Source organism: Panthera onca, chromosome A3, assembly GCF_046562875.1.
Source record: "Panthera onca isolate mPanOnc1 chromosome A3, mPanOnc1 haplotype 2, whole genome shotgun sequence".
Taxonomy (NCBI): domain Eukaryota; kingdom Metazoa; phylum Chordata; class Mammalia; order Carnivora; family Felidae; genus Panthera; species Panthera onca.
The window spans coordinates 85,362,531-85,374,757 of NC_138341.1; the positions used below are offsets into that span (position 1 = coordinate 85,362,531).

General features: G+C 47.9%; 1 long non-coding RNA gene across 3 annotated transcripts; it reads left to right on the forward strand.

The window, feature by feature from the left end:
* The first annotated feature begins 392 nt into the window (after window positions 1-392).
* On the forward strand, window positions 393-11,683 carry LOC132663592 (uncharacterized). Of its 3 annotated transcripts, XR_013554597.2 has the most exons (5): window positions 393-493; window positions 573-658; window positions 8,119-8,677; window positions 9,605-10,070; window positions 10,785-11,683. It is a non-coding gene; the product is annotated as an uncharacterized LOC132663592 (long non-coding RNA). The 3 variants fall into 3 exon arrangements; XR_009603150.3 differs by having other exon boundaries at window positions 410-658; XR_009603151.3 differs by having other exon boundaries at window positions 410-658; window positions 9,871-10,070.
* Window positions 11,684-12,227: the final 544 nt, after the last annotated feature.

Sequence of the window (12,227 nt, forward strand, 5' to 3'; positions counted from 1 at the left end):
TCACACCTGTCTGCCCACTCCCAGGGGCAGCTGGGAACCATGTGGAGCTGGTGGGTGTGTCTGAACACAGGGAAGGTGAGAGTCAGCTCAGGACCCACCCAGGGGGGAAGCCAAATACACACTCCCGGGGCTCCGTGCGACACCCTTGAAAGTTTACACCCTGGGAAACATCGTGATCCTGAACTAGATCTGAGCTTTAGAGAACCCCAGATTCGAATCAAGTTAATCCCAGAGAGATAAAGTCATGTTCACTTACCCCAACTGCCTGCCAGAAGCAAAGGTAAGTTCTAGTTCAGTTTCGATGAGGTCATCCTGGAGTAGGCGGGGCCCTTAATCCAACGTGACTGGTTTCCTTTATAAAAAGAACTTTGGACTCAATCAGGCACATGGGAGGACACCACGTGAGTGTGAAGGCAGAGATCAGGGTGATATCTACCAGCCAAGGCACGCCAAAAGCTTCCCAGCAAACCAGCAGGAGCTGGGGCACAGGCAGGTACAGATTCTCCCTCCCAGCCTCAGGAGGAACCAGCCCCCCCTACACCCTGATCTCAGACTTCCAGCTTCTCCAACAGGGAGATGATGCATTCCCATTGTTGAAGGCTCCTAGCTTGCATTTCTTCTTTCCAGCAGTCCTAGCTGAGGAGTGGAGACGAGAAAGGTTAAAGGCAAAAGCTATTAGCTCTTCTCGTCCCTTGCTCTGTGCACATTGCTGCAGGCTGGCATCAAAAACACGAGACAGCTCGTCAGGGCGGGCAAGGGCAAGGGGAGGTCTGTTGGGCTGAAAGCAGCAGTGTGACCTGTGGGATGGCCACGTGTTCCCACCTCTCCATCTCCTGGCCACACATGCGTCTCCGGGAGGCGTTCTTCAGACCTTCAAAAACAGGCCCAGAGGCATTTACCATAACCAGTGAGGTTTAGGTTTGGTAAGGGAGCATCTGGGTTAAGGAAATGGAGAGGCACCGAGGGAAGCCGCAGCCCCCAGGGGTGGAGGGGTGGGGCGGGGGTAGCACACCGTGGGAAAAGCAGGTCAGTCCCAGGGCTTGGCCCTCCTGATCGCCTCCACCTCCTGCCGTTCTGGGTGCTCGTGATCAATGGCTTGCCTCTCAGCTCCAAATTCACCCCTTTGGTGCCTGCTCTGGAGCCGTGGGAAGAATCCCATTAAGCATCTCTCCTTGTGGTAAGCATGACATCAGTTTTCTCCCTATGGACTCTGGAAGGACAGCCCAGAGGAAGGGACTTCTCTTACTGGCCCCAGTGGCTGCGCTCATGGTCAGGGACAAGCTTGCAGGAACATCGGTGACACTGTGTGCCGGCCACACGCCCAGAATGCGACCTTGCAGCCCCACCTGGCCTGCTGATCCCTTCCTTGTAGCTCCTGCAGCACGATGCTGGGGGATCTGACCCCCCACCCACAGCAGCAACTTCATGCCTGCAAGCCTGTGACTCTGCCCACAGGCTGTGATTCCCTGCTTGCCCAGGAACTGTGGACCAGCTCCTACCTGGGCAACCCTGTCAACTGCCCTGCCGTCCATACCTTCCCCATGGAGGTTCGTACCCCACCTGGGGTGGGGACCCCCATTCCAAGTTCGTCCTTCCTTGGGCACTCTCCTACAGCCCTGGGGAACCAATGAGAAAATTTTCTACACCTTATATTTACTTTCCAAAATCATAGCTTAACAATCCCTACAGGGGCGCCTGGGTGGCTTGGTCGGTTAAGCGTCCGACTTCGGCTCAAGTCATGATCTCACGGTCTGTGAGTTCGAGCCCCACGTCGGGCTCTGTGCTGACAGCTCAGAGCCTGGAGCCTGTTTCAGATTCTGTGTCTCCCTCTCTCTCTGCTCCTCCCCTGTTCATGCTCTGTCTCTGTCTCAAAAATAAATAAATGTTAAAAAAAAAATTAAAAAAAATAAAAACAATCCCTACAATTACACATCCCCAGTTTTAAGTACCATGTGGTCGGTCCTGTGTCCTGATTGGCTCCAGGCTGATACACCCGGGAAAGCAGGTTTGGCCATATGCATATCCTTGCATGAAAGAACCAACACTCCAAGAAATCCACAGATCCGAGAAAAGCCACTCAGCTCTGGTCACTCTGCAATCCGAGACTCCCCTCAACTGCAGGTCTACCCCGCAGAGGGCCCTGTGAGCCCTGTGGGGTTCAGAGCGTCTCACTGGGGTCCAAGTATGTGTATGTTACTCCCAGGGGGTGGCATCCTTTTCTATTGATTTGCATAATTAAATTGTATAATAGACGTGGGTTCCTCAAGAGCACGACTGGGCCCTGGGACACTAACACTGGCCCTTCAGGCAGAGCCGGAAGGAGAAGTGAGCTGGGTAACCCCGCAATCGTTTGTGTATTCATTCAAACACATTTATTAAGTAAAATTTCCTTGTTTCTCCCCCCAAGTCAGTCGCAGAAGAGAAGCTTCAGAGGAAAGAATAAGGCACTTCTAACTCCTCACGGGAACACCATGGCCACGCTCCTAGCTTCGCTCAGCCTGTTGGGTTTGGGGATTATCTGTCTGCTCGGCTGCTGTAATAAGAACACCACAGTCTGAGAGCTTAACCAACGAGCACTGGTTCGTCGTGGGTCACAGTCCTGGAGGCTGCGTGGTCCGAGATCGGGGAGCTGGCTGACCCAGTGTCCGGGGAGATCCGTCGCCCGACTGCTGACAAGTTCCCACAGCTGGGAGAGAAATCATTTCTCTTGAGTCTCTTCTTAGGAGAACACTAATCCTATTCGTGGGGGCTCCCCCCTCATGACATAATCACCTCTCAAAGTCCCCGCCTCCTAATACTGTTACCTTTGGGGTTAGGTTTCAACACATGAACTTGGGAGGTGGATACATTCAGTCCAAAACAGGAGCGATGGCTAATTTTATGTGTAGCTTGCCGAGGCGGTGGGGTCCAGTTGTTTGGTCAAACACTGATCTAGGTCTTGCTGTGGAGGTGTTTTGCAGATGTGGTTAACATCGACAATCAGTTGACTTTGAGTAAAGCAGATTACCCTCTATAACAGGGGGGGCCTCATGTAATCAGGGGAAGGCCTTGAGGGCAAAAACTGAGGAGTGTTTTGGAGAAGGAATTCTGCCCCCAGACTATAACAGAAATACTGAGTATGTTTCTAGCCTGCTGGCTTGCTCTCCAGATATCAGACTCGCCAGTCCCTGCAATTGCATGAGCCACTTTCCTTAAAATGAATCTCTTTTTCTATGTTTCCTGTAGATTCTGTTTCTTGGGAGACCCCTGACTGATACAGCAGACAATGAGCATCTAGGAGATGGTCAGCCAGCCTGGGGGAGGGACCGAGGACATTTCTAGCAATGGAAGTGGTTTCGTTATTAAAACCATGGACCTGACCAAATCTGGAGGAAGCTTCCAGGTCAATTCATCTGGAAAGCTTCTGAAGGATGAAGAGGAAACTGTGTCCAATGACAGGAGACAGAGGGGGCTCTTGGCAGTTTTGTGCTTCCCTGTAGAGAAACTCAACATGCCCAGAGTAGCCCATCTTGAGGGGGCTCTAGGCTGGAGAGACTCTAGGGCTTTGAGGGGACTGGGCGATGCTTGGTGAGCCCAGGGACTATAGTGCCATCTTGTCACTGGCCAGGGGGAGGCAGAAGGCTAGTGAATAAAAATAAATCTCTGGGCGCCTCTGAGGTCTTGAATTCCAAAGGAAAAAAAAAATGACTAAGCCCTTGCTTCTGGTACAGGTTTAGACGTGTTATGTCACAGGACTTGAAAGCTATACAGAAATTATATTTAACACCTTATGCCAAAACTTTAAAGCTTGGGTCAGCAGACTGTGGCTCATGGGCCAAATTTGGCAAGCCTCTTGTTTATGTATGTATGTCCTGCAAAGGGGAGGAGGGTTCCATTTTTAAAGATTTGGTGAAAGAAACAAAGGAAGAGTCCTTTTTATAAATATTCTAGGAAGTTCAATTATCAGTGTTCGTAGTTTTACTGGAACACACTTTTTCTTTTATATATTATTACCTTTGGCTGCTTTTGAGCTAATGACAAAACCGAGTTATTGGACAGAGACCGCATGGCATACAAAGCCGACGTAGTTATTATCTGGTCCCTTATAGAGAAAAGCTTGCTGACTCCTGCTTTAAACCGTCACAAAACACTTAGTCTCTCTAGCAGGATTGCAATCAGTGTGCTATGTCATAGCTTCATAGTGTGATGAAGTACCTACATGCATAAACATATAAATAAGTAAATAGGTAAACATACACACACACATACACAGATATATGTAAAATCTTAGATGATTTCATTTCCATTCAGGAAAATTCCAAGAAAAACTTTAAAGAAACAATAGAAACATATTTTCATTAAAAAAAATGTCTTTCTGACTCAAAGTGGAACATGCCAGAAAACGGGGGCACATCCTAAACTCCATATTGAGGGGTCGCCAGGTGCTTTGAGCTCATCACCAGGTGGCAACTCAGTGATGTTGCAGAGGGGCAGACGGCACCTGAGGACTGGTTTTATAGGTAGCAAAACCAAGGTCAAAATCAAGGCACATCCTCGCCTGTCAAGGGCACAGAACGTGGGACTGACAGAGTCTCCCTTTCCTGAGAGGTCGCCTTGCACTCTCCAATGACTTCACAAGTGCAGGTTTATCTAAAATCATTCCACCATGGGGAGATCAAACGCGACATCGTCATGTTCTTGGCGCTTCCAAATGCAACATTCTCCTTAGTAGTTGCAAATTTCAGGGGTCTGCCCAAGTGGAATTCACAAGGGAAAGGGAGCAGTGAGCATAATTGGTCTTCTTTTTCGGGTTCTGGCCTTGTTTCTCTTGTCTTTGGGCTGGGAGTCTAGAGCCATAATTTTGTAATGAATCTCCAGTTGGCCGAGTAGATTCATCCCATGCAGTTGGAAGACGACATTCAATGTAGGTGGGGTGAATCCAGGGTATGGAGGAGCTTTAGAAATCCTTAGTATCACGTGGGAAAAGACTTCAGTTGGACAGAACAAGACCATAGTGTACGTAATGATGCCTATTGAAGCCCCAACATTTCAGTACTTGGCTTCTCAGGGTCTCTCTGTATCTTGGTCTCTGAGGTCTGAGGGCACTTCTTCCTGCCCAGTACAGATTCTGTGCACAGAATCCAAGCACAGTATGCAACAAGGGAAAGAATTGGATTGATTTTCCAATGCTGGATCAGTTTTAAAAAGTGGATCATTTTCATAAAATGGAAGTAATTAAGAGAAAATATTAGCTTATTCAATTTATCTTGGTCATATACTTTTAATTTTCTTTGTATACATATTCTGATTTACTATTATTTTTTTTTAATTTTTTTTAACGTTTTTTTAATTTATTTTTGAGACAGAGAGAGGCAGAGCATGAACGGGGGAGGGGCAGAGAGAGAGGGAGACACAGAATTGGAAGCAGGCTCCAGGCTCTGAGCCATCAGCCCAGAGCCCGACGCGGGGCTCGAACTCAAGGACCGCGAGATCGTGACCTGAGCTGAAGTCAGCCGCTTAACCGACTGAGCCACCCAGGCGCCCCTACTATTATTTTTTTAATGTTTTTTCTAATGTTTATTCTTAGAGAGAGAGAGAGAGAGAGACAGTGTGAACAGGGGACAGGCAGAGAGAGAGAGGGAGACACAGAATCCGAAGCAGGCTTCAGGCTCTGAGCTGTCAGCAGAGCCTGACGCGGGGCTCAAACTCACAGACTGCAAGTTCCTGACCTGAGCTGATGTCGGGCGCTTAACCATCCGAGCCACCCAGCCGCCCCTATATATTCTGATTTAAAACAACATTAACGATAATGTCATCCTAGGAAATAAGCTTAACAGAAAATGAGCCGATGCAGAGGTTTGCCTATTGATCTAATGAGCTGGTAATGACCCTCAACAATGACCCCTAGGATATGCTGTGCTTTCCAGTGTAATAACGCTTAATTATGTAGACTGAATGAGTGGAACGATTCTCAAGCTCTTCCTGTTTTCATGCTAGTCAATGTCACTTTCATGCAATGATCAAGTCTAGTTCTGATGACATTCTCCCTTCTCCTTGAGTAGCAGTTAATGCAGGGTCTACTGCACCTTGGCCCCGATGGCCTCAGTTAATATTTGATTACTGAATGAATGGATAAGTTGATCAATAAACCAATCCAGATGTCAGGGCTCTGGCTTCAGCTGGAAGAGAGCAGAAGGGGCAGTCTTTGAAGTTGGCCACGTGTCAGCAGGCTGGCAGGGGTCCAGGTAATTGTCCTGGCTTGGCCTTGTGGAGATTGTTCCAATGACACGCTTCCACAGCGTGATGAGAACTGAGGTGGAGGAGAAGTCATGTCTTTAATGCACACCTGGAAACCCCGGGTTGGGAGCAGGAACAGCCAGCAGAGCAAGTAGTGTGTGCCTTCACTTCTGGAGCTCTGCTGTATGCTGGGCCAGTCACTGTTGCTTTTGGTTTGTTTGCTTTGATTCTCTTGCAGCTGCATCCCTGCCTCGGGACCAGGGAAGACATTTGTCAGAGTGGGCTGGGTGTTGCTACATGTCCTCCCCAGCATATGCGGCCGCCGAGCCTCGGAAGGGTGTCTGTCAAGAAACTTCTCAGCCTCCATGGCAGAAGGTAAGTAAAAAGAGTCCTTTCTAGGCACCTGAGTGTCTCTGTCAGTTAAGCATCTAACTCTTGATTTTGGCTCAGGTCATAATCTCGTGGTTCACGAAGTTCGAGCCCCACATGGGGCTCCGCACTGATGGTGTGGAGCCTGCTTGGGATTCTCTCTCTCTCCCTCTCTCTCTGCCTCTCCCCCGGTCACTCTCTTTCTCTCAAAACAAATAAGCTTAAAAAACGTTCTCAATAATAATAAAAAAGAGTCCTTGGGATGTAGAAATCACCTAAAACAAAATTTATGAGAGCCAGAGGACATTATTAGGATTTCCTCTGTGGCTGAATACTTAGGGAAGAAGAGCCATCTAGTCACATGCCATTCTTGGTGGTGGGATCTGCCTCAGGCTGCATCGTTGATTTCCCACCTCACCATCCACGCGGGTGTGCAGGCTGGAAACCTCCCCTCATCATCACATCCCACCCAACACCAGTTCCTGCCTTTCTAACTCTGAAGTATCTGTTGGTCCACGTTCTCCTCTCCATCCATCTGAAGAGTTTGGAGCTTAGCCATTCAGTGGCCAAGCACTAGCCCTGTGACTCAAGTTTGGTGACTTTGAAACAGGGCTGAAATCGTTTCTGCCCTTCCTACTTCACTGATACATGAGGAGGCCCTACCAAGACACTTTGAAAAGCATGATGGAAAACAGGGACAGAATTACATACTGTAAGTGCACCATCAGGTAAGAAATTTTCCTTTACCGTGACATGACTTGCTTCCAGGTTATTCTATGTCACTTAAAGTTGTTGGAAGCACAGACCTGTAAACTCTGCCCTTGAAATCTTAGCTCATTCAGTCATCACGCCCACAAATGAGCCAGATGCAATCACAGTTGACACATGAGAAGGTGTGTCCCCTGGAGGTCGGGTAACCCAGCACCCAGCTGGGAAGCCTGGCTTCAGGGATCCAAGATGGCTTGACCCAGAAGTCTTCTGTTCCTGTGTGGTCAGCATGGGAAGGGGGTCCTGAGGAAGTGCCTTGAGCAGAGCTGGGCAGGGAGTAGACACTTGGTACCTATTGTTTGTTATAACTTGTAAACAATATGGATACATATGGGTGTAATTGACCAGTAGAGAAATACACCTCATCTCAGATGCGTTCAGAAGCCTCTGGCGATTCAAGACATCCAACTAAATGGAGCCCCCTTGAGAGCAATGGGAGGGCTGCAGCTGGGACCACAGAGCCCCCCTTGCATTTTATAAGGTGGCAGTCTTTTCTCCTCCTCAGCTGCTACGAAAGTCACTGAAGCTAGTGCTTGATCAGCAAGACACTGCTTGCTGGGGACATTGAAGATTCTTACTTCGCTTAGCGTCTCAGTTGTGCTCTTTTAGCCACACATATTACACTTCCTCTTCTATGTAAGTTTTCACAGCTAAATGAGACAGTAACTCCTCATGAGTTGGGACTTTTTATTTTTAGTATGTCTGAGGTGAGACACTACTTGTAATATCAGAGAGATACTAATTTTTTTATTATCTCTTTTAAAGCTTCTTTTATCGAGGACCTGAGAACATTCTCGATAGGCCCCTCTCAGCCTTCATCCTGGAAGAAACACGCATGTCTTTCAGCGGATGATGGCACCAGACAGAACGGAGTCAGAATCCTGCCTTGGTGACTGCTTCTGCGCAATGAGCATTTGAGCCGCCCAGGTGACCTCACGGAGCTCTGTCTTGGGACGCCCAGTGTCTGCCTCATAGCCTGACCGGGAGGGTGAGGATCGTCTATGTGAATACCGGATAGCACTGCCCCTGCATCAGAATGCACTTGACATGATACCACCATTCCCTTTCCTTAGCTCTCTGCCTCTTCCTATTTTGCGTTTCTTGTTATTCCTGCGGTCTCCCCAGGTAGGAACTAATCACATGTTGAGGGCATCCTGAGACTGTTGTCCTGAACTCCCTCCATCTCATGAAACACTCGGAGTATGTTTCTCCCTCCTTTTTTTTCATGCTTCAGTTGGGTTTCTGGCAGACTCACAGCAGCCTTCAGCCAGGAGGCCGATTCCCCGCGTTGACGTGGGCGCCATCTCCTGGTCATCTAAGGAAGGTACACACACATTTTATCGGGGCTTTCTAAACCACGAGGGAATGTTAAATTCAAGTAGTGTTACTACACCCGTTAAAGAGAAATAGGCAGAGTAGCAACTCAAATAGTTCTCAAGTCTTTTGTATCTTGGCATCTTTTTTTTTTTTTTTAAGTTTATTTATTTTGAGAGAGAGAGATAGAGCACAAGCAGAGAGAAGGAGAGGCAGAGTCCCAAGCAGGCTTCCTGTCATCAGGGCCGAGCCCTGAGCAGGGCTGGAGCTCACCAATTGTGAGATCATGACCTGGGCAGAGATCAAGAGTCGGACACGTAATTGACAGAGTCACCCAGGTGCCGCTCTTGGCATCTTCGTTTAAACTTATGGCAATACCATGGAGGAGAGATAAAATTTTGTAATTTTTTCTCTATCTAGCAAAGTGACTTTTATCCGAAGAGTCGAGCTTTTTTTTTATTAAAACATTTTTTTCATGTTTATTTATTTTTGAGAGACAAAGAGAGACAGAGCGTGAGCAGGGGAGGGGCAGAGAGAGAGAGGGAGACACAGAATCCTTAGCAGGCTCCAGGCTCTGAGCACAGAGCCTGACATGGGGCTTGAACCCAGGAACCGTGAGATCATGACCTGAACTGAAGTCAGACGCTCAACAGACTGAGCCACCCAGGCGCCCTGAGCTTTAAAAAAAAAAAAAAAAAAAAAAAAAGGTGGTTAAAATGTTGCAGAAAACAGCAAATGATGATTCAATTGGGAGTCTGAAATTACTATGAATGTTCTGGATCAGATGAGCACATTAGTGATGTTGAATGAGGTTTATTTCTCAATCCTCGCCCCCCCACCCCCTCCACCAAAAGCAAAGTCAAACCATTCATAGATGTTGGTGGGCTTTCTTGTTAGTGATGATGTTGCCTAAATAATTAATTTCTTCATGAACCAGGTGGTATGTGTGAGGGAAACGCATGCACCGGGCACCCTCTTGGATGCCACCGCCTTCTCCCTTGAGGACAAACCTGGGCCCAGCCCTTCCAACAAAGCAACATGTAGATGCTTGGGAACCACGGAGCAGACCCTTTTCCCTGCAAAGCACCATGGAGAATCCTTTCCACGAGGAAGGGACGTCTGGGGCGAGAGCAAACAGGGCAAGGGTGCATGCAGAGAGGAACTGCCTCTGACTGGCCCCACTTGTCTTGCCTTCTCTCTTAGTTTCTGTTCTAGACATTGAAAGCAAGAGTCAGCAGATGCCTGCCCGGCTGGCCACCTCCTCTGTAGATAAAGCTGTATTCACACACGACAGCCACAGCTATCTGTCTGCATGTGGTGTCCTGCGATGCCGTCCCAAGTGACATCATCGCACTCCGCGATTGTTTTGGCAGGGGACAGGAAGCCGGTTACCGCCCCTGGAGGTAGAAGACCCTCTCCTGCTGCCAGGGTAGAGGCGGTCTTGGGAACCACACGGCCAAGAAGTGTGGGCCTGGGGCCGCTGGTGAAATCAGGCGGTCAGGATCAGGAGCGGGTGGGACACAGGCGGGGGCGTTGAGAAATTCCCTATGATCTTATCTACATGCAGCACACTGTGTGCAACTCTCCCCTCCGCCCACACCCGGGCCTTGCTCTCCGCAGCTTGTTAGAGCTGCACTGTGCAGCTGTATTTGTCTCTTCGACCGTGACCAAGTTGAGGTTATTTGGGTACCTGAGTCCCTTCTTCCTCAATGTCCCTTGAAGTCAGCAGGCCACATGCACCACGGTGCACGCACAGCTTCCTGATACAGAGAACAGGAAGACGTTTGCTCCTTTATATGCAAATAATAAGGGCCTACCATCGCCTCACTCATTAGCAGAAAGCTACTGATGGAGAAGTATTGCCATCCGAGCCTCAAACGTTTGGCAAAATGTTCTCAACGTTTAGCCGTTTTATTCTTTGTCGCTCCTCCAGCCACTTAACTTCATTCAGTTTGATGTAAATGTATGTTCCAGCAATAATTCATCTTAGTTCTTACACCGTGAACTAGAAGGGACAAAGCAAGGCTTTCTACGGGCATCTGCAACTGCATTTTTGCTTATGTGTTTGTTAAATGGCTGAGGCCAGTTTTTGATTATGCTTAATTTTTTTTTCCTAGGATCAAATCCTTACCTCCGAGACTGTGCCCCCTCTGGCTATAGATCATCGCATCCACACCCTGGCGTCAGTTCTTATCTATTCACATGGAAACTTTGCTTTGCTTCTCCAACCGGGGGCCTGTCTTCCGAGCTCCAGAACCATCCAAACATTAGACTGCCTACTCAGCGTCACCTCTGGAATTTTGCAAACTCAACATACTTAAAACCATTTTTATGGTTTTTTTCCCTTCCTTTCGTGCCCCCCGCCAGCCCCCTTCTCATGCCTTACACACTAAACCCGTGTTCCCTATTTCACCAGGAAGTGGCACAAGCCAAGAAACCGAGTAGGCTTCCCCACGCTGTCTTACAGCCACATGTTCTTTTTATTATTATTATTATTAAATATAATTTATTGTCAAATTGGTTGTCATACAACACCCAGTGCTCATCCCAACAGGTGCCCTCCTCGATGCCCACCACCCACTTTCCCCTCTCCCCCACCCCCCATCAACCCTCAGTTTGTTCTCGGTATTTAAGAGTCTCTTATGGTCCGCCTCCTTCCCTGTCTGTAACTTTTTATTTTCCCCTTCCCCTCCTCCATACAGCCACGTGTGTTCAATTCGTGTACGATTCCCTGTTCATTTTATTTTTTATTTTTTAAGTTTATTTATTTATTTTGAGAGAGAGACAGCATGACTGGGGCGAGGGCCAGAGAGAGAGGGAGAGAAAGAGAATCCCAAGCAGGCTCCTCACCGTCAGCGCAGAGTCCCATGTGGGAGTCAAACCCACCAACCATGAGATCACAATCTGAACCAAAATCAAGAGTTGGACACTTAACTGACTGAGTCACCCAGGCGCCCCGTATCCATTGATTTTAATTCACAGTTGACTTTTTTCCTCTCCATCTTCATGACCATCACCCTAGTCCTATCATTTCCTGTTTTCTAAATATTATTTTATTGTATTTACTTTTTTATTTTTTTTAGAGAGAGTGATAGAAGGAAGGGCAGAGGGGGAGACAGAGAGAGAAAGGGCGGGGGGGGGGGAGAGAGAGAGAGAGAGAGAGAGAGAGAGAGAATCCCAAGTAAGCTTCATGCCCAGCACAAAGCCCCATGTGGGGCTTGATCTCACAACTCAGGGATCATGACCGGAGTCAAATAATCTGTAATTACTCAGTTGGTACTCAATCAACTGAGCCACCCAGGTGCCCCTTAAATATAATTTAAATTTTAGCACACATTTTAATTGGTAATACAAAGATATAAAACCCCAAGTCAGAACGTATAGAACAGTATGCACTGAAAAATCTCCTTCCTGCCAGTCCCCTAGCCAACCTGTTACTGTCCCCCATGCAACTCATGCTACCCAGTCCCTGTGTGTCCTTTGACACAGTGTAAAATATCCAATTACTCTACTATGCGTCTTGGTTTATTTTAATTAAAGAATTTATCTTCGTGCTCATT